Genomic DNA, 7,801 nt, shown 5'->3' with positions numbered 1-7,801 from the left:
CGCCTTGATTTTTGCTGGATCTATCTCTATGCCTCTCTTGCTCACGATGAAACCCAACAATTTACCAGCTGGTGCCCCAAAGGCGCATTTCGCAGGATTTAACTTCAAATTGTATTTTCGCAGCCTTTCAAATAGCTTCCTCAAATCATCCAAGTGGTCCTCCGTCCTTTTAGACTTGATTATGATGTCATCCACGTAGACCTCCATCTTCCGGTGGATCATATCATGAAATAGGGTTGTCATGGTCCTCTGATACGTTGCTCCAGCATTCTTTAAACCGAAAGGCATGATTCGGTAGCAAAAGGTACCCCAAGGGGTAATGAAAGCAGTCTTCTCCCTATCCTCTTCTGCCATCAAAATTTGGTGGTAGCCCGCAAAACAATCGCAAAAGGATTCAATCTCATGTCCGGCAGTATTGTCTAAGAGAATGTGAATATTTGGTAGAGGGAAATCATCTTTAGGACTGGCTTTATTAAGGTCTCTATAGTCAACACAAACTCTCACCTCTCCACTCTTTTTTGGAACAGGGACTGGGTTTGAAAGCCAAATTGGGTAATGGGAAACAATGATAATGTTGGTTTTGAGTTGTTTTTCAATTTGCTCTTTTATTTTGAGACTTATATCTGGTTTGAATTTTCTGGGTTTTTGCTTTACGGGTGGAAAAGAAGGGTCTGTGGGTAACCTGTGCACTACCACGTCAGTTGAAATACCAGTCATATCATCATAGGACCACGCAAATACATCCTGGAACATAGTCAAGAACTCAAGCATCTCCTTTTTCTGGCTCTTATTCAAATGAATACTAATCTGCACCTCCTTAACTTCATCCTCAGTTCCAATGTTAACCTTTTCTGTTTCTTCCAGGTTCGGTTTCGGTTTTTCCTCATATTGTTCAAGATCCTTTGCAAACGAATCGAATACTTCCTCATTATCACTCTCGCTTTGGAGTTCGGATTCACAAACCTCCAAGTCGTGAGTGATATAGAGATTGCCATTATCGAATTCCAGAATTGTGATATCCAAAGGATCAAATAATTTTATTTTTGGCCATCTGAAAGAATTAACGAATGTGGGATAATAAGCAAACAAACACACAACCAACAAATGGACAAGCAATATGAATATAAACAAGCGAATAAACAACACAACAATGACAAGAACAACTTGTGCATTTTCATAAAACCTTTGATTGAAAGCAAATGGAAATGAAAACTTAACAATATTTACATGCGCAGACGTTAGTCAAAAAGGAAATTGTTTTCATTGGCTATTTACAGATGCAAAGGTATTTTCATGAATTCACATGAATGATAAACCCCTTTCATTTTACCGAAACTCCTTCCGAACGGGCAGGGACTCGGCTGTCCAATTGGGAATTGATCCTTCGGGGACGTCAGGAAATGCAGCTTCGCCTGGAACACTATCTTCAAATGTTGCCCCAACGAACAATTGGGTCAAACTTGCTTCAATTTCGTCAATTGGGTTGATTTCTGACATGATCACCTCGGCTGGTCGTGGGAAAGTATAATGCAGGGGTGGAATGTCAAAAGCCCTTTGCCTTCCTTCTTTCTCCGCTTTCTTGCGCTCCTTCATTTCTCTGATGTCCTCGGCAGTCGGTCGGAAACCCAAACCAAATGAATCCTTTTTCTCCACAATCTTCACTGGCCTCAGAATTCCTTGCAAATCTCGTCCCAGCCCTTTGTCAAATTCATAGCCTCCACGGATCATTTCTTTGGCCATCATGACACTGGCCTTTGGTAAAGCTCGCTCCTCGTTTGTGATCCAACTTACAGAGACAATATCAGCCGTGCTATGAGGAGTCATGGTGACATTGCGGTTTCCATCCTTTTTTGACCCAGAATCGGTGATTACAAGGCAATCCTCTTCGGCAAATATAGTTATCAGCTTGTCATTTACTACAAACTTCAGCAACTGATGTAATGAAGAAGGCACAGCCCCAGACTTATGAATCCACGGCCTTCCAAGTAGAACATTGTAAACACTAAGAAAGTGCATGACTTGGCAGGTTATTTGAAACTGGACGGGCCCTATCTCGACGACTAGATCCACTTCTCCTATTGGCTCTCTTTGCGCTCCATCAAAACCTCGAATTATAGTCCCTGAAGGCCTCAGCTTTATGTCTTGCAACCCTAGCTTTTCCAAGGTGCTCCAAGGGCAGATATTAAGTGCAGAGCCATTGTCAATCAATACCTTCGGCAGCATTTTCCCATTGCACTTCACAACTATGTATAGGGCCTTGTTATGTCCAATACCCTCCACTGGCAATTCATCGTCAGAAAAAGTAATTTGTTTGGTAAATAACACACTTCCAACCACGTGTGAGAAATTATCAACAGAAATATCCCTAGGGATTTGAGCTTTAGTCAATACTTCGATCAGAGCGTCCCTATGCATGTCTAATTAAAAGAGCAGGTCCAACATGGATATCTGAGCAGGTGACTTGCTTAGCTTCTCGATTACATTGTATTCGCTTCTCTGGAGCCTTTTAAGAAAATCCAAGGCTTCTTTCTCGGTGATTGTGGGTTTAACAGGCGGCTCGGAGTTAATGGTAGTTTCAAACGGACTGGCAGTCCTCCCCGATCTGGTAACCACTGACACTTCCTTCTTTGCAATTGACTTCTCCCCAATATGTATGACGGGTTCATCGTAATTCCATGGCACTTGTTGCAGACTTAAAACAGGCTCTTGCTTCGGGAATTCAATGACTACGGGCTCCAAAGCCTCCCTCTCAGCTGGCGTGAGATCCAAGATAAAAGGCTTTTCATCCTCTTCAAATGGCAATTCTATGACAAATGGCTGGTCTGTGATCCCAAATACTTCAGCTTCCCTCACCAACTTTTTGACTTGTTCCACATACTCTGCATCATCCAGAATGACCCCAACGATATTAGCGTGCTCCGGCAAGGGGTTTCTATTTACGTTCGGTCCTTGTGCTTCCCTTCTCCTAATTACAATTTCTCCAGATTCAATCATATTTTGAACTTTATGCTTGAGAGCCTTGCAATCCAAAGTGGAATGCCCGGGTGTCCCTGAGTGATAAGCACAGACAGCTTGCGGGTTATACCAGGCGGGCATGCCATACGGATAGGTAGGAGGGGGTACCATACCAATTTTCCCGGCGGCCTTTAACTGATCATACAATTGGTCTAAAGGCCTACCTAAATTGGTGAATGTACGGCTAGGGGGTCGGTTGTAAGGTTCAGTAGGTTGAGGATGGTTGTAATCAGGTCTATTCGGTGGAGGAAATCTTGGGTTATATGGTGGGCGAGGTCGGTTTTGGGGTGGATTTGGTTGAGAGATTTGAAAAGGGGCTACAGGTGGGTTAGGGTAGCTTGGACGAGGTCGAGGATGCTGGATATTAGTGGCATATACAGGGTACGGGTTTGGATAATAAGGGTAATGTGGTTGGTAGGTTGGATTGTGTTGATATCGGGGTCCGGGTGAAGGGTTTTGGTTCCAAATAAAGGTTGCATCCCCCTCTTTCTTTTTGAACGGCGGCTTTTTCACGTTGCTTCCTTGCCCTTGCAAAGCTTCCACTTGTGATTTCAGGGCAGAGACGTTAACAATTTTCCCAGCTCTTACAAAGTCATCAAACTCCTCGAGTTTATTTACAATTGCAGCAAACGAACATCCGGTCATACGAAAAATCTCTTCGAAATATGGAGGATCATGCGCCTTTATGAATGTGCGAATAATTTCATCCTCAGTCATCGGAGGTTCCACCTTAGCAGCTACCTTCCTCCATCTTTTGGCGTATGTCTTGTGATCCTCAGATGGTCGCCTCTTTGTGCCCTCCAAAGTAGTCCGGGTCGGTGCCAATTCACAGTTATACTCATACTGTCTGATAAAAGCATTGGACAGATCGAGCCAGGTTTTCACCTCCTCCAGCTTTAAATTCGAATACCAATCAAGGGCATCGCCTTCTAAACTCTCCGGGAATAACCTTAACGGCAAGTTCTCATCATCCACTGGTCTACCCAACTTGTTAGCGAACAAACGCAAGTGTGTTTTCGGATTGCCCGTACCATCATATTTGTTGAACTTCGGGGTCTTGAACCCCACCGGCAGTTGTACGTTTGGAAACAGGCACAGATCATCGTAATCTAACACCCCTTGTTTGCTTAACCCTTGGCTCTTGCGGATGAACTCATCGAAACGGTCCAACCGCTTAAGTAACTTCAGATCAATTGGGGCAGATGACTCTCCCATTTCTGGCTTGTTTTGAAAAACGTGCTCCGGCACAACGGGCTCTGCAGTAGTTTGAAAAAAAAGTCGGTGGATTTACATGCATGTTTGGATCACCCTGAGGCTGGAATCCTTGCCCATAAGGGGGATAGAACGGAGGATTTTGAGTGTAAGCATATTGTGGGTTGACAACTCCCTCCAATGTGGTTTGAATTGGAGGAATAACAAATGGTAACGTGGTTTGAATTGGTGGAATAACAAATGGTTCGGATTGTGTTTGTTTGATGGGCGGAGACTCGGGTTGCACTCCGCTACTAACGAGCTCGTCAATCAATTTCTTCTGAGCGGCCATTTCTGATGCCATTTCCCCAAATTTTGCGAGTAACTCTGTCAACTGAACCCCAGGACTTGCGGCCTCCGGCTGGGTAGTTGTAACGGTCTTTTCCGATGACTCTTGCTGGGTACTCATGTCTACACGATTCCTTTGGGCTCTACTTCGGGATCGCGTAATAATGGGGCTTTTCCGAAAAGCTATTTTGAAAATTTACCTGAGAATGCAAAAGACTTCTTTAGATAAACCAATGATTACTGAAGTTCTGCAATTTATTTTAAAAAAAAAGAAAAAGAAAAAGACATGAGTTAGTAATTATTCAAACAATTCGGATGCATGTCCTATTTGGGGGGCCCTTTTTGTGCCAAGGGTAGGCCTAGCATGATGCAACACCTTCGAAATGGGACCCGTAATACAAACCTGTTTTTAACAATAATCCAAAATGAGAGCAAAAGAAAAAATCATTTTCATTGATAAACTTGCCAATATTTACATCATGTCACGAAGACGATTCCGTACAAGATTACCAAAACTTCTGAACCTATCTAATACAGAGTCCTTTGTTTCCCTAGCATATGGAATTCTAACACATTCAGTTTGGTCATATAATTCTACACATTTTCTTTTCAGCTCTTGACGCCTTCCTCGTTCATTTTCATACAATTGCTTGCTTTGCTCGGCCATCCCTTTGTATGCTTCGACAGACTTACTTAACTGCAGAATTTCCCTATCTTTTGCTTCGACAATGGCCTTTAACCTTTTCACCTCCTCAGCTGGCTCATCTTGTGTTTCTTGTGTGGCGGACCTTCTCACCCAGTCTTCGTATTGCGGAGTGGTCAATCCCCTTTGTTTGAGTTCCGGAACGTACTTGACGCGTTCGTCGTCGGACAACGTCTCCCAGGCCTCATTAAGAAGGATCTTCATCGGAATTTCTCTCGGACATATCCCTTTGTCGAAAATGATGGTAAATGTAGTCAGATCAACTGCAGACGGCACATCTTGAACTCGCCCTAATTGTCGGAGGAACCTTCTTGGATTGTATGCCATGATACCCTGAGTACCCAATAAAGGAACAAACTCGGATGCCTTGGTGCGAAGAACAGGCTTGACACAATTGGTCCAATCCAATACCCATCTCACATTTTGATTGGTCACATTCGTCAAAAAGTTCACAAACTCGGATGCGTTACACGGCAAACTACTGCTATTGATCCTCTTGTGATGTGTGATTACCCAGTTATATCCGGCCATTGGTAGACTCTCGGGAATAGACGGTTGTCTCATGAAGTGCTCCATCCCCCACACATGTAAAATCAAATTTGAACCACAAAAGAACTTTTCCCCTCTCTGACAGGTAGTGCAAGCTACGAAAATGTCGGCCAAAATAGTTGGAACAATAGAACACTGTTTATCTTTTATTCCTAGAAACAAGTCATACAAGATTTTAGTGAGCTTGAAGGCTATCTTTTTGTCTTTCCTAGGGAAAAAGTAGGTTCCAGCCATGACCAATCCATATACCCAAACTCTCTTTCGTTCCCATATTTCCTTGGAAGTAAACGAGAAATCTCCCCGGTGCCTTTCAAAACCATCCCTTAATGCGAATCGATCAAATAAGAACTTTGCCTCTATATTTTGGTCCGACCCTTGAATTACTGATTCCTTTAATCCGGTGAAACGACAAAATTCGGCCTTGTTAGATACTAGTGGAAATATCACGGCAGCTCCCTGAATTGACAAATTAAGAAATCCGGCAACCTCTTCAATTGTTATGGTCATTTCCTTTTCCCCAAGTCTAAATGCGGAACAAGTGGAATCCCACAAATGCACCAAGGCTTCCACCAAGTAGCCATCGGATTTAATGTCTTTAAAATCCCCAACGGGTCCTAATCGAGCGGCTACTTGGTTGATTTCACTATGTGAAAGGAATGTGGGCCACCTTTGTACCTCCGACGGTACTACCAACATCTGTTGGACTCGGCGAGGGCTTTCCATCTAAGAACAAAAACCGGTGTCAAATACCTTACCCACGGGTCCCATTTCTCTGGTTAAACATGAATTTAAACGTGCAATTCCCAAGATGGGGTTAAGTACCCACGGGAATATAGGGTTGGCTTATCCCTAGTGCGGGATTCCCTAAATGGCATTCCCTTTCTATGGTTTATGCATGATGCCAGTTTATTAAAGCAGTAAAATATGCAATTTGAAATGAAACATGACCTAAGGGACCCTTTATTTGCCAGGGTAAGCCTAAAATGATATGACATTATTAACTTATGAATGAAATATACCAAAACTTTTAAACGTGCGATATCCTATCTACACGGGTAGGCCCTAAAAGAAGGTCATGCCAGACCTCTTATTTGTTAGGGTTTGTGAATGCAATGGGGACACAAAACCAAGAAATGTTAGTTCAAGCAGATAAATACACATAACACATTGTAGCAACAAAATCAATACAAAGAAATAAAGCAATAAAAGGGAGAAAGGGGTTGGACCCCTCCCCTCGTGAATCGTGTCCCTAACAGGGTAAGGCAGACTCTACCCTAGGTAAACTATCATGGATGCATGAGGTATTGGCTCACTAATGCAGCTAGACTCGATAGGCTTTAGGTCCCCGAGCCTTCAGACTTGGAAACCAAGGGTCATCAATCCCAAGGTTCTTTGTCGGTGGCTCGAGCGATTCCCCAGACATTGCTACGCACACGTCGTGTCACGGCCACATGTCTGAGTGAATCTATCAAAAATCCTCAATCTTCGACTAAAAGCTATAGGCTATTAACCCAAAGCTTAAAGCGGAAGATTAAGTGACCCCTCGGATCGTGCTACGCACACGTCGTGTCACGATCACACGTCCAAGTGGGTCGCCTAAAAATCCTAACAGGGTGGAGTGGCGTGACAAGCCACTAAAAGAAAAATAAATGAGGGACGAAAAATTAAAGCGTATGCACGTATGCTAGTGCTCGTTTGGAGGGGAGGGATCAAGAACCCACGCGAGGCTCTAGGGTATATCCCCCCACCCAAATGCAATGCAAAGCGCGAGATAAAACAAGTACAACATACATCCAAACAACCAATCATACATACGTGAGTGAGGGAATAGTTTGATACGCGCGCGAGGCGAAAAGTCCTAAAAATAGAAAAATGCAACCCTAGTATCCAAATGCTATGCATAAAAAGGGTAGAAAAGGGAAAAGAATGGTCAAATCAAATGCTTGGACCCACTTAGGAAATCCCCAGTGGAGTCGCCAACTGTCGCGCCCCACT

This window comes from Coffea eugenioides, unplaced genomic scaffold (assembly GCF_003713205.1).
Source record: "Coffea eugenioides isolate CCC68of unplaced genomic scaffold, Ceug_1.0 ScVebR1_2181;HRSCAF=3169, whole genome shotgun sequence".
Classification (NCBI taxonomy): domain Eukaryota; kingdom Viridiplantae; phylum Streptophyta; class Magnoliopsida; order Gentianales; family Rubiaceae; genus Coffea; species Coffea eugenioides.
This window is presented reverse-complemented; position numbering follows the sequence as displayed.